Below are 15138 nucleotides of genomic sequence, written 5' to 3'. Positions count from 1 at the left end.
AGCTCACACACGATGCCATTTATGGAAAACCTGGTTGGGACTCAGCCTGGCTCTCAGGATGTGAGATTGGTACCAGGTGCCTCATGAAACTGCTGTTTGGCATAATGGCTGGTAACTGCAACTGTTGACTGTTGAGAGAGTTATTAAAGTGGAATGTGTGAGCAGCATGGTGTATAAAACAGCTTGCTTTGTGCAGGGGATCCAGAATTTTTTTTTTTGCAGTGGTTCCCATGGAGAGAGCACTGTTCACACAACATTTAATCAACCCAGGTATCACCACATTGTCTCAACTCCCACTGAAATTAAAGTCTTTATTTACTCCATGCATTTCTGGCCAGTCTCCTTTTGGTATTTAACCTTGTTTTTAAAAACCGATTTTGATTATAAACTGCGAAGGAATGATTTAATGAATGCCTTGTCCACATAATAAAAACCTAATCAGTAAAACAGACCATCGTATTTCCAACTCACTCCAGATGTTTGGGTGGCGTTTTGCAAACATCAGTAATATTGAAAAGCACCGTTGCAGCATCTGGCACATCCGATCAGGTGGCAGGAGGAACATTTCCTGATTCTTGGACAAAAAAAACCTCAGAATCGAACACAAGCATGTTAATGATGTCACATAGTTCCATTTAACCCCATGTTTTCAGCTCCTCTTTCTCAAAGCAATAGGTTGCTTGAAATATCACCACATTGGACAGATTTGTTCCCTGAGGAAGACCTCTCCTTCCAAAGAGCAACACTTAGGAAAACAGGAAAGTGCTGAAGAAGGTTGCTGAAGGTTACAAAAGGATAGAGACAGAATGCAGAGTTGGGCACAAAAGTGGCAGATGGAGTTCAATCCAGATAGGTGTGAGGTGATACATTTTGGAAGGTCAAACTAGAAGGCTGAATGCAGAGTTAATGGTCAGAGAGGAAGTACAGAGGGACTTTGGGGCTAAAATCCATTCACCTCTCAAGGTGTCCACACAGCTTGATAGAATAGTGAAGAAGGCCGAATGGATTGCTGAACTTCATTAATAGGGGGTTTGAGTTCCAGGTTTTGGAGGTCCTAAACAAATCTCTGATGAGACCACACTTGCTGTGTTCAGTTCTGATCATCTCATTATAAGAAGTGTTACAGAGTTCTGTATTGTGTATTGGCCTATGTATTGTGTGGTTTTATGTTAAAAAATGACAGTTTGCCTGAGAGAGCCAAGGTGAAGGTGGACTGCTAAGAGAGTGGGAGACGGACTGAACATGTGCAGAAAATGATCTAAACATTTCTGGACTTGGATGACAAACCACCACTGGGGGGGTGCTGTGGAGTGGAAGGAGGCCCAGAGCATGAGTCATGATCTGGAGGGCAGTTTAGAATGTTGGGATTTCAAAAAGGATGAATATTCTGAAGGCAGCCAGAAGGATCTGGACCAAGCCAGTTGTTCCTCTCTCTGCAAGAAAGACAAGAAGACAACTTCAAATTTTGTGCGCTCTCTCTCTCTCTCTCTCTCTCTCTCTCTTTCTCTCTCTCTCTCTCTCTCTCTCTCTCTCTCTCTCTCTCTCTCTCTGTCTCTCTGTCTCTCTGTCTCTCTGTCTCTCTCTGTCTCTCTCTCTCTCTCTCTCTCTCTCTCTCTCAAAGATCTTTTGGCTTCAGTTTACCAAACAAACTGAATTTTGTTTATGATCTTTGCTTCGGTTGAGATCAAACTTCTGTGAGTCTTGTGTGTTTTGTGTGTGTTTTGTGTCTAAATTTTTCTGTGGGTTGGTTGGAAATATAACTTAGACTTTAATTGACTATGTTATATTTAAGCTGGGGAATTTATTAGTTTTACAGTGTTATAGAGATTTGCATAGTAGCCAGTGGGCATTGTTATAAAAGGGGGATTTTGAATTAAAGTTTGAAGGTGAATTTTTGTTAATAAATTAATTGTTCATCTTTACCCCTGTGTGATATGCCTTATTTGTGGTTGCTGGTTTGATCTTTAACAGAAGAATGTGGAAGCTATGGAGATGATGCAGAGATTTACCAGGTTGCCTGGATTGGAAAATAAGTCTTATGAGGCAAGGTTAGTAGAGCTGGGACTTTTCTCTTTGGAGCAAAGGGTGAGAGGAGACTTATTAGAGGTCTACAAGATTCTGAGAGAAATAGATAAGGTGGACAGCCAGTGTCTTTTTCCCAGTGTTGGAGTAGCAAACACCAGAGGACATCTCCACAAAGTGAAGGGAGGAAAGTTTAGGGGAGATATGGGTACCTGGAATGCCTTCCCAGAGATGGTGGTGGAAGCTGAAAAATTAGGGGTATTTAAGAGATTTTGACAAGCACACGGATGGAAGAAAAAAAGAGGATTATGAAGTAGGAAGGATTTAGATTTTTTGGGGGTAGTAATATATAGGTCGGCACAACATTGAGGGCCAGAGGGCCTGTACTGTGGTGTAATGTTCTGTTATATGTTCTCTGTTCAGCATGTGAGACAGTATCTAGGGCAGCATGGATGGCATAGCAGTTACAGTGCCAGCGACCGGAGCGGGGAATTGAATCCCGTGCTGTCTTGAAGGAGTTTGTACATTCTCCCTGTGTCTTCATGGTTTTCACCAGGCCTCCGGCTTCCTCCCACCATTCAATTGGCTGTAAATTGGGTGAAATGGACAAAATGGCTGTACATCTAAATCTGAGGAAAGAGAAACATAGATGATACTTCAAATCAAAGTTCCTCCCTTAGAACAATGATTAATTTTCAGCTCACACTAAGGCAGAGAATTTCCAAGATTTTATCAGGTCTTTTCTCATGCTCTTAAATCCCAAAGTTAGGTAGATCTTATCTATCCAATCTTTCTTCATTACAGGAATCAGAGCACACCACAGGTTATATGGCAAGTCCATTTTCATGAATAAGGAAAAGATGTGAGGGCTTTGGAAATGTGCCCAGGAGAGGTTCAGCTGGATGTTACCTGGAAAGAGTTCATTAGATATAGGGAGAGGTTGAATGAATGGCTAGTTTTCTCTGGTGCTTTGGAAGCTGAGGGGGTTACCTGATCGAAGTACATAAATTATGAGAGGCATAGATGGGATAGAGTAAAAACTCACAGTACATACTGGAGGACCTCAGCTGGTCTCGAAGCATCCGTAAGAGGTAAAGATTTACTGTATACCATTATTTTGGGCCTGAGCCCTTCTGCAAGGTATAAGCAAAAGGCAGGCATGGGGAGAGAAAGGGAGGAGATAGAGTCCAGACTAACAGACAAAAGGTGTTAATTGGATATGATAAGAGGAAGGGTGAGAATAAATTTTTGCTCCATGAAAGGAAACAGAGGAAAAAAGGAAAAGAGTGAGAGAGAGGGAACTGGAGGAAAGGAGACAGGGCGATGAAGATGTGGGGGGAGGGGATTGGAGGATAACAGAAATCCACCAACGCGAGTGGTCTCAGTCTGGCAATGTATGAGAACATATCAGTGAGGGAATGGGTCAAGGAATTGAAATGAGTGGCCACTGGTAGATCCACGCTATTGTGGCAAACAGAAATAGATAGGATAGAGAGTCAGAATCTTATTCCCATGGTGAAAATGACACATATCAGGGAACATAGGTTGACGGTGAGGTGAAAGGCAAGTATTTGTACTGAGAGAGTGGTAGGTGGCTGGAATGCACTGCCAATGGAGGTGGTAGAAGTAGATATGATAGCAATGTTTAAGAGGCATTTATCCAAGCACTGAAGAGTGGGATAGAACAGAAGGATCTGGGAATACAGATGCATAATTCCCCAAAGGTACCATCTTAGGTGGAGAGGATTGTAAAGTAAGCTTTTGGCATATTGTCCTTCATAAATCAAAGTATTGAGTTAGGATATTATGGTAAAGTTGTATATTGGTGAGGCCAATATTGGAGATCACCTAACTAAGCTATCAATAAGACAGAAAGAGTGCAGAGAATATTTACGAGGATGTTGCCTGGACTTCAGGAATTGAGCTAAGCAAGTTAAAACTTTATTCCCTAGAGCATAGAAGAATGAGGGGAGATTTGATAGAAGTAGTTAAATTTATGAGGGGGACATGGGTTAAGGGTGAAAGGGTAAAAGTTTAGAGGGAGCATGAGAGGGAACTTCTTCACACAGTATGGTGGGATTGTGGAATGAGCTGCCAGCTGAAGTAGTGAATGCAGGCTCAATTTTAACATTTAAGAAGAATTTGGACAGGTACATGGATTGGTAAGCTATGGAGGACTATGCGTTGGGTGCAGGTCAGTGGGACTAGGCAAAAAAAATTGTATTGGCATGGACTAGAAGGGGTGAAGGGGCCTGTTTCTGTGCTGTAATGTTCTGTGATTCACATGAACAGGCAGAGACGAGGGTGAAGCAGACTTCTTGCAGTTAGACGAGATTATTTAGATTCGTGTCATGCTGTGTGATCAGCACAGACATCATGCAATGAAGAGCCTATCCCTGCACTGCTCTATGTTCTATAGAGACCATGATGAGTTTTCTCTCACCAATATCCCACACAAATATTGGACTGCCCAGCGTTTGTCCTCCATTTCTTTTGCAATGTAGGCCAACATTTAATTAGCTTTCACTACATCAGCATGCAAACTTCCCTAGCTCCTTTACAATTGAATTATGTACAAATCAAGGATACAATACGTGAGCTTTGAACACTTGAGCTGACATTGCTTATTACAATGCTACAAGCCAAATTAAATTTAACTCTCATCAGTGGAGCAATTGTCTTACATGACCAATGAAATGGTAATTCAACACACTTAGGAAAAACACAAATTAGTACTCGAGTGGAACACAAAAGTCTGCAGATACCGTGATTATAGGAAAAAGACAATAATGCCGGAGGAACTCAGCAGGTCTTTCAGCATCCATCGAAGGTAAAGATATATAACCAACATTTCATTGTTCGAGAATTATCTTCAATATCTCACTCCAGCAGGGAGTGGTACCTACTTGTTTCAAACAGGCATCTGCCATACCAGTGCCCAACTAGAGTGTAGTAACCTGTTTAATGACTAGCGACCAGTAGGTCTTACATCAACAGTGATTAAGTGTTTTGAGAGGTTGGTATTGAAGCATATCAGCTCCTGTCTGAGCAATGACATGTACACGTATCATAGCAAAAGGTCTATGGTGGATGCCATTTCACTGGCTCTACACAAAGCCCTGGAACACCTGGACCAAAGATGTATTCATCAAGATGCTCTTTTATCAACTACAGTTCACCATTTACACCATTATCCCCTCAAAACCGATCAGCAAACTACAACACCTGGGACTCAACACCACACTGTGTAATTGGATCCTGGATTTCCTCACCGCCAGACCACAATCAGTGAAGATTGGTAAGAACATCTCCTCCACAATCTGCATCAGTACTGGGGCACCACAGGGCTGCATTCGTAGCCCCCTGCTCTACTCTCTTTACACCTACGACTGTGTGCCTCGGTACGACAATAAAACCATCTACTAATTCGCCAATGATGCCACGGTAGTGGGTTGGATAAAGGAAGGGGATGAGTCAGGACATAGGAGGGAGATTGGAAGTTGGCTGAATGGTGCACCACAACAACCTTGCACTCATGTGATAGTACAGATCCATCACCAATGTACATAGTGTATATAGTTACTGTATCTAGACTGTGCTTACAGCGATTGGCTGAGAGCTAAGCCACGCCTATTGTCTGGGCCTTAAAGGGTTGTGTCCTTAGCCAGGTCGGATCATTCCAGACTGGTCAGCCACCTGTGAAGAGCTCCTGTCTTTTGCTAATAAAAGCCTTGGTTTGGATCAACAAGTCTTTGATTCTTTCGACCAGCTCTACAACTCAATGTCACCAAAACTAAGGAGTTGATTGTTGACATCAGGAAGGAAAAGCCAGAGGTATGCAATCCAGTGATCATTGGGAGATCAGAGGTGGAGAGGGTGAGCAAATTTATGTTCTTGGGAGTCACCATCTCGGAGGATCCTTCCTGGACCCATCATGCTGAAAGTTTGTCAGTGATTCTACTTCCTCGGGAGTTTGCGGAGGTTTGATATGACCCTGGCAAATTTCTGCAAATGTGTGGTGGAAACTGTGCTGACTGGCTGCATCATGGTCTGAGTGTAAAGCCCTGTAAAAGGTAATGGACTCAGCCTAGGACATCACAGGGAAAATCCTCCCTCCTCAAGAATGCTGCCATCAGAGAGCAGCAGCAATCATCAAGGATCCACACCACCCAGCACATGTTCTGTTCTCGCTGCTGGCATTAAGTTCAGGAACAGCTGCTCTCCCTCCAACATCAGACTCCTCAACAATACTGTCCCTGTATAAAATACCTATGGTCACTAATACATCAAAGCACACATCCCAGAGACAATGGACCCATTTCAATTCACCTGTACAAGAAATTGTTCCTCAGTCTTGTCATTTTTCTCCATCTTGACCCACCTGGAGAATGTACGCCAAGCTGCATTGATTTCAGCTTGGTGTTTAAAATGATTGTTCCCAGAGGCTGATGGAGAACATCTTTTTTTTGGATTTTTGGTAGCAAAACATTGACCACCAACATGCTGAGCACTGATGCACGCCGGGGCTGCATACTCAGCCCACTCCTGTTCACACTACTGACCCAGTACTGAATCATGTGATCCAGCTGCAACAGTGTCATTAATTTTGGAGATGATACAACAGCAGTTCGTCTCATCAGCAACAATGATGAGTCGCACAGAGAAGAGGTGGAAAATCTCATGATATGGTGCAGGACTAACAACCTGAATCTCAATGTGGATAAGACAAAGGAGATGATTGTGGGCTTCAGGAGGACCAGGGAAGACCACCCTCCACTAGACATCAATAACTGTAGTAGTTATTGTGGAGAGCACCAAGTTCCTTGGAGTTCACTGAAGCAGGGACCTATCATGGACACACAACATCTCTTGAGAAGACTGAAGCAGGAAAGGCTACCAGCTGCTATTATGTTAACCTTCTACCGGAGCTCTCTATCGGGAGCATCCTGGCTGGCTACATCACAGTGTGGTACTGTTTCTGCAGACAAAAGGATCTGAGGTCAATCCACAGGACCATGTGAGTGACAGAGACGATCACTGAGTCTCCCTCCCCCTCATCGATGTGATCTACCGGGATCGTTATCTGAAGAGGGCACGTAAAATCATTGAGGACCCCTTCCCCCATGCACACAGCATCTTTCAGCTGCTCATGTTGGGGAAGAGATACAGGAGGATCAGAGCCAGCACCACCAGGTTGAGAAACAGCTTCTTCCCACAGGCAGCACGCTAACCATCCGAGACTTTCATATTTACAAAACAATATTAATTTAATTATTTGTATACTGTATATGAATAAGTCCTACAAATGTATTGTTTGTCTGTATTTGTGTTATGTCTCGGGTATTGGCACTGAGGACCTCAGAGAATTGTTTCGTCAGGTTGTGCTTGTACAATCAGACAATAAACTTGACTTAATCTCTCCACATTGACTTTATAGGTATCCACATGAGGTGAACACACCTGAAATGTAATCATGAAAGTTGAATTGCACTGGTTTATTTGATTTATTAGTGGAATTAAGTCCTAGAGCAGAGAATTGGACACTTTTTAAAAAAAATTTTATTCATTTTCCTGCATGCAAGGCCAGTGTCTGTTTTATTGGAGGGAGTCACATGAAGAGAACCACAACTGGGTGGCTTGAATGATCAACCCACATTGGGATGTGTAGAGTCACAAGGAGGCCAGATCAGCAGAAGAGACCAGATCTCCTTCTTCAAGTGGCATCAGTCAGTCATCGGTAGTCCAATGGGTTTTCTGTTCATCATATCTTAGACTAGATTCTATTATTTTTATTACATATTATTAAATTAGGTTAAATTACATAGATACCATGGTGGGATCTGAACACTGAATTGTTAGTCTGAAGCTCTGTTTAGTAACTTAACCACCGCTCCAACTCCATTCCTTATGTTGACTATTAGAGGTGCTATTTTTTTGGATAAGATATACACCAATCCACGAATCTCATGGCCTTATTTTGAAGACAAGTAGGCAGTTCTCTGGATTGGTGGGGGGGGGGGGGGGGGGAATGGCGTCATGGGGCTATTATTTATTCTTTGTTTTAAAACACAAGTAGATCATACGATTATAATCATGTGGCTATATATGGGAGCTAATTGTGTAAAAATTGTCATTTGTATTCAGGCCCAACAAAAGTGACAAGACTTCAAAAGTACTTCTAAGTATTGATGTCAAGAAAGATTTGTGGAAATGCTGAGCTGACATTTCCACACAGGCTGTTGGTGACTTGAGGCGAGGAACCCTTGTAGGCCCCAGGCTGCTAGCCACTGCGGTCAAGGGACACACCTGGCTGTGGACTTCTGGTCACTGGCTCAAGACTAGCTGAAGAGGTACCAGGTATCGGAACCAGGATGCAGGATGGTGTCGAGAACGTTGAGGGCTTCCTGATCGTGTCAGACATGTGCATCTGGAGCTCGGGTTGGTGATGGTTTGGAGTGAAGGCTGTGCAGCTTTAGAGGTGGCAGGAGCACTTAAGGCGAAGCCATAGCTATTCAGAGGGGGTGGGGGGGGGACCTCTCTTTTTATTCTTCTTCTCTGTCTGTAAGGGGCACTGGGAAATTTCTGCTGATGGTAAATATTTGTCTGCCTCAAGATAGAGTAAAGGCAATTTTGTGCGATATTGCACCTGTTTTATTACATAACAATAAAAATAATCTTGAATCTTCTACACAAAATGATTGACTTTAACTGTTCTGGTAACTCAGTAAAATTTGATTGGCATCATCTTAACCACAGCCCTGTCTTAATCTTCAGCCTAATTCACTGTGATTTTTTTTCACAAATATAAACTCATGACTCAACACACTGAATCCAACAGATATTTTAGGGACTCACCATCCTGGGACATTCTTCTGCTATAATTCACCAGGTGTCTCCCTTCCTTGAGATGGTTCAGGGGCAGTCACTCCACATGGAAGATTGCTTCTTCTCAGTCAAGCATGAGCTGAGATTGACCGTTCAGCTGAAAAGCAAGTACAGCAGTTGGAGGTTTACAAAAAGCTGTAAATTAATGATCTCACCAGTGTAAAATTCAAGCCAAAATACAAGAAACAGTTTGAATAGATATTGTCCTCCTGCAATCAATTAAGAACAGTTTCTTTCCTACTGTAATCAAACTCTCACTCTGGCTAAAGATGAAACCCTTGTCTTTTAAAACTATAATTTTCACTGTGACAGGCACCATAGTTTTGTACTTTTCTTCTATATATTGCGCTGTCTGACTACTGTACCATTACAGTATTTTTAAAAAATTATTGTATGAGTTGACTTGCCTAGAAAATAACTTTGCCATAACAAAGCTTCTCAGTATACTTCAGTACATGTGTCAAATAAACAATTCAATGCCATTACATGAAGAATTCTTAAAGAAAAACACAGTGAGATCACAGTGTTCCTTCATTGCCTGCTAGGTAGAGTCATTGCTTGATATGTTCTCCCTTGATGAATTGGATGACTACAAACTGTTCCCCTCCACTTTATATTCCTCCCCACAAGACCATGAGACTGAAGCAGAATTAGGCCAATTGGCCCATCAAGTCTGTTCTGCTATTCAAATATTGGCTAATTAATTTTCCTTTCAACCCATTCTCCTTCCTCCTCCCCATAACTTTTGTCGCCTTTATTAATCAAGAACCTACCAATCTCTGTCTTAGATATACCCAATGGTTCGACCACCACAGATTCTGTAGATTCACCACCCCCTGGGTGAAGAAATTTTCCTCATCTCTGTTCTAAAGGGACGTCCTTTTATTACGAGGCTGCGCTCTCTGGGTGGGCAACGTTTTCTTTAAAACTCACGTACCACCCTAAGTAATCCCCTGTGATTAGTAAGGGATTGCTTAAGGTGCATGTGAGTGGGAAGAGATGGTTGAGAATCACTGCTCAAGGCCCAATTGTTACTGAAATATTTTGCTTGAGAAAAATTGTCATTGGCCCATTTCCTTTGGAGTTATGAAACCATTCACATAACGAGCCAATTAGATTTGATAAAAACAAAGGTTTTCAAACTTTTTCTTTCCACTCATATACCACCTTAAGAAATCCTTTACTAATCACAGAACACTTATAGCATAGGAAATACATAAGGTGGAATATGAGTTTTAAATAAAAGGGTGCCTACCCCTGTCCTGGACTCTCCCATCCCTGGAAACATCACTTATCCAATCTGTCCAGCCCTTTCAATATTCAGTCTGTTTTGATGAGATCCCCACTTATCCCTATAAAATCCAGTGAGTGCAGACCAGAGCTATGAAATATTCCCCATACATTAACATTCTCATCACTGAAATAATTCTTGTAAACCTTCTCTGGACCCTCTCCCATGCCAGCACATCCTTCATTAGATATAGACACAAACTGCAGGCAGCACTCCAAATGTAGTCTGATGACATCTTACAAAGCCTCAGCATTATATCTTTGCTTCTATGTTCTAAGTCATGACATTGCATTTGCCTTCCTTACTACCAACTCAACCTGCAAATTAACCTTTAGGGAATCCTGCACTAGCACTCCCAAGTCCCTTTGAACCTCTGTCTTCTGAATTCTCTCCCCATTAATCTATGTCTTTATTCCTTCTACCACACATGACCATACATTTCCCTACACAGTATTCCATCTGCCACCTCTTTGCCCATTCTTCCAAATTTCTCTGCTTTGTCAAGACTACCCACCCCTCACCCCTCCATCTATTTTCATATAATCTGCAAACCTGGCCACCGAGCCATCAATTCCGTCATCTAAATCATTTATATATAACATGAAAAGTAGCAGACTCAATACCAACCCCTGCAGAATGCCAGGCAGAAAAGGCTATCTTTATTCCCACTCTACAGCCAATCTTGTACCCTTCCTGTAATACCATGGGCTCCTATCTGGTTTAGAAAATTCCAAGTAAACAACATCCTCTGACTCTCCATTGTTTATCCTGCTCATTACTTCCTGAAAGAACACTAACAGAATAGTCAGGTAAGATCTCCCCTGAAGGAAACCACAATGACTTCAGCCTATTTTTATGTGCTTTATATGACTCCAAAGCATCCTTAACAATGGAGAGTAGAATGTTGTCAGCCACTGAAGTCAGGTGAATTGACCTATAATTTCCTGTGTTTTACCTCTCTCCCTTCTTAAAGAGAGAAAACATTTGCAATTTTCCAGTCCTCTGGAATCATTCCTGACTCCACTGATTCCTCAAAGGCCCATTCCCTTCCTCGTCATCCAGATCGATGCATTGTTTCCAGAGCAAGAGCTGCCATTTAGCACTTTGGAATTAGCATGCTGAGGATGTTATTAATGACTTAGGGGTGAATGTGCAACCTTCCACGCAGCAGTCATGCAGTCAAAGATCGCATGGCTGCTATACCATTCCCCGTGTGACAAACTAGAGGACCTCTTCCTCAGGGGTCTGATTGACCTAAAGCAGTATGATGCTGATCTTAGTACCTTGACACCTTTGATATCATTTAGCTCAACTCCCAAATTGACAGCTGGGACTTTGAATTAACTCCTGTTCAATTCTTCTGTTCTCTGGAGCATCCACTGAAATATAATGTGAGAAGGTCAGGAGGACTGTTCAATAAATTTCAAGATACTGAGAACTATAGAGCTAAAGAGAATGAAAACACTTCCTGGTCTGCTGAGCACAGCACGATGGATTTATACAGAAGGTCAGAGGGAATATGCAATAAAGTTTTGGATTAGCTGAGGCACTGAATTTAAGAGCAGGAAGGTGATGTCAGAAGTATGGCCACCAAGTGAGGTCACAGCTGGAGTGTAGTTCTAGACATGACATCACCCCAGTTTGTGATAACACCAGAGAGTGATGGATTAAGACTTGGGGAGTGTTCTGATTATTCCGGAGTTATGGAATTTTATTGATATCCGGCATATACTATAGCAAGCAAGAACCAGTCCTCAAATGGTTCAGGCAGCACGGTTAGCATAGCGGTTAGAACGATACTATTCCAGCGCCAGCGACCCAGGTTCGAATCCAGTTGCTGTCTGCAAGGAGTTTGTACGTTCTCCCTGTGTCTGTGTGGATTTCCTCCAAGTGCTCTAGTTTCCTCCCAGCCTTCCAAATATAAGGGGGTTGTAGGTTAATTGGGGTATTCGGGAGGAATGGGCTTGTGGGCCGGAGGGCCTGTACCATGCTGTATGTCTAAATTTAAATTTTTTAAAACTTGTTTTAACTTCCAGTGCAACATTATGGTCATCCAACCCAATCATTGGGTGTAAGGCATTCTTGTCATTCTAACTGTGTTAATCTGCCCTTTTCAGTGAAATCAAAGGAAGGCATTAAGTGGCCATCTCCTGTATTAATATATTGTTAAAGAAATATTCTAAATTCAGATTTAATGTCAGAGAACCTGCAACATCACATGCAACACTCCGGTCACTCAATACAACATACAGGGCATATCTGTTTTGTCACTTCATCTTCTGGCTGTCTGCACATCCATGAAACTCTCCTTCAGCACTGGAACAAAGGCAGTATATTTTGGCGCTGGTATTTTGTGCTCAATAGCAATTGACCAACCTTTAGCATTTGAATGGTAATGGACTTCTGTCTGTTGAGCTGTGCTTCCATTGTAAATATGTAACTGCAAACATTGCCTGTCCACACATAACATGTTCATGTTCAGTAGGTAATTATAGCCATTAAAGCTGTAATTAATCAATTATTGTCTTTGTGTTTTAAGGGTAAGAAATGTGATGAAGGCACAACAGTGACTGCTCCTTCCTGAGAAGACTGAACCAGGCAAGGCTACTGGCCACCATTATGTCGACCTTCTACATGAGCACTATTGAGAGAATACTGGCCGCTGCATCACAGTGTGGTACGGTTACTGTAAAGCACAGATTGGAAGTAAAGCCATAGGATTATAAGAATGGCAGAGAGGATCACTGGAGCTTCCATTCCCCCACATCAACGTGATCTACTGGGAGCGTTGTCTGAAGAGAGCACGCAATATCATTGAGTACTCTTTCCACATTGCACACAACATCTTTCAGCTGGTTTCATCAGGGAAGAGATACAGGAGGATCAGAGGCACAGCTTCTTCCCACGGGCAGTAAGAATGCTGAACATCCAAAAGAACTAACCATCCAAGACTCATATTTACAAAATAATATATATTTATGTATTGGTAAATATTAATATTTGTCCTGCAAATGTAATATTTGTCTGTATGTGTGTTATGCCTGGTTGTGTGTCTACGTGTTTTGCGCCGAGGACCGGAGAACGTTGTTTCTGTGCAATCAGATGACAATAAACTTGACTTGAGAATGGAGTGAGCTGAAATGGACAGAGTCGATGTGACAAAGTTGCTTCCCATGAAGGACAAGAGGGCACAACGTCAGGATTGAAGGACTCTCCTTTTAAACAGACAAAGTTTTTTTTAGCTGGAGAGTGGAAAACCTCTGGAGCTTGCTGCCATGGGCACCTGTGGAGGCCAGGCTGCTGGGCGTATTAAAGGCAGAGATTCATAGGAGTCTGGGTATCAAAGTTTATTGGGGAGAAAATAGATGAGTGGGGCTGAGTGGGAGAATGGATCATGTCATGATGGAGAGGCAGAGTGGACTTGACAGGCCAAAAATTCTACTTCTCTTTCTATATCTTATGGGTTGTGGACTACCCAGCTGGAATCAGAGTTTCTATTCTTCAAATTTATGCTTGGCCTCACCCTGGGAGCGGGGAGGCAGCCGGGAGCTCCTTCCAGCACGTGAGCATGAAGCACAGGTGCTCAGCAGAACAGTTATCCAGTCTGTGTTTGATCTCACTGATGGAGATAGAAATAGATCTTCCATAAGATGACCTGGTATTGGATAAAGACCTTTTGTATCAACATTCCAGTGTGTAGGCAGGAACTGGTAGATCGTAGGTTTGGATAAAGTAGATCAGCTTATTGACTTTCCAACCATTGTAAGCTTTCTCTCTTTACAGACTGCAAGAAGAAAGACCTTTTTAACTGGTGACAGTTAAGGATGAGGGGATTGATAGAAAGGGTTCTGAAATCAGCACTAGAAAGTTTTATAAGCATGCTTCTAGGAGAGGAGAATTATAGTTATGAGGATAAACTGTTTGGAGCTTAATTCCCTTCTTTGGAACAAGGAAGGCTGAGTTGTAATTTAATTAATCATGAGAGCACTGGACAGAATAAATATGAATAATTTATTTTCCTTATCAAGGAGGTCCAAAACAAAAGGGCAGAGATGTATGTTAAATTTAAATGAAGGCGTACAATATGGTAACAGGTCATTTTGGCCTTATGAGACCGTGTTGCCTAATTCACCCAATTAATCTACCCACCTCCAGTACGTTTCAAACGGTGGGAGGAAACCGGAGCCCCCGGGGAAAACCCACGCTAACATGGGGAGAACATACAAATTCCTTACAGACAGGATGGGATTTGAACACTAATCCCAATCACTGGCACTGCAAAGGTGTTGCACTAACCGCTATGCCAACTGTGCCACCCAATGCACTGAAGGGGTGACTTTTTTCCTCTCCCAGAGGACAGTGAAACTCACTGTCTGAAAGCAAGTGGAGGCAGAAATTTATAGTGAAGCATTATGAAGGCTTGAAGGTCTGTTACCTCGAGCTGGAAAGTGGGAGAAATCTTTGACCAGAGTGGGTAGATTCTGCTCCTTTGAATATACCAGCTGAACAAAGAGTTTGCAAGTGGTTAGCGCAACGCTGTTACAGCACCAGTAACTGGGGTTTTAATCTCATGCTATCTGTAAGGGATGTGTAGATTCTACCCATGCCTGCATGGGTTTTCCCTGGGTGCTCTGGTTTCAACTCACCTTTCAAAACGCACTAGGTGTAGTAGGTCAATTGGGTGTTATCGGGCAGCATGGGCTCAAGGGCTGAAAGGACCTGTTACTGGGCTGCATGTCTAAATTTAAATTTAAAATAAAATCACACGCACACACACACACACACACACACACACACACACACACACACACACACACACACACACACACACACACACACACACACACACACACATAGTGTAGTCAGGTTAAGGTCTGAGTTTTATTAGGCTCAGGCCCGACTTTTATACTTGCCCTGTTCCCGCCGTGGCCCCCCTTGGC

The 15138-nt window shown here is 42.6% G+C and overlaps 1 long non-coding RNA gene across 1 annotated transcript; it reads left to right on the top strand.

Moving 5' to 3' along the window:
* The first annotated feature begins 1353 nt into the window (after nt 1-1353).
* Nucleotides 1354-14368, top strand: LOC138741305 (uncharacterized). The gene is made up of 3 exons (XR_011343446.1): nt 1354-1694; nt 8167-8460; nt 12738-14368. It is a non-coding gene; the product is annotated as an uncharacterized lncRNA (long non-coding RNA).
* The last annotated feature ends 770 nt before the right edge of the window (nt 14369-15138 follow it).

Source organism: Narcine bancroftii, chromosome 8 (genome assembly GCF_036971445.1).
Source record: "Narcine bancroftii isolate sNarBan1 chromosome 8, sNarBan1.hap1, whole genome shotgun sequence".
NCBI classification, from domain to species: Eukaryota; Metazoa; Chordata; class Chondrichthyes; order Torpediniformes; family Narcinidae; genus Narcine; species Narcine bancroftii.
This window is presented reverse-complemented; position numbering and strand designations above follow the sequence as displayed.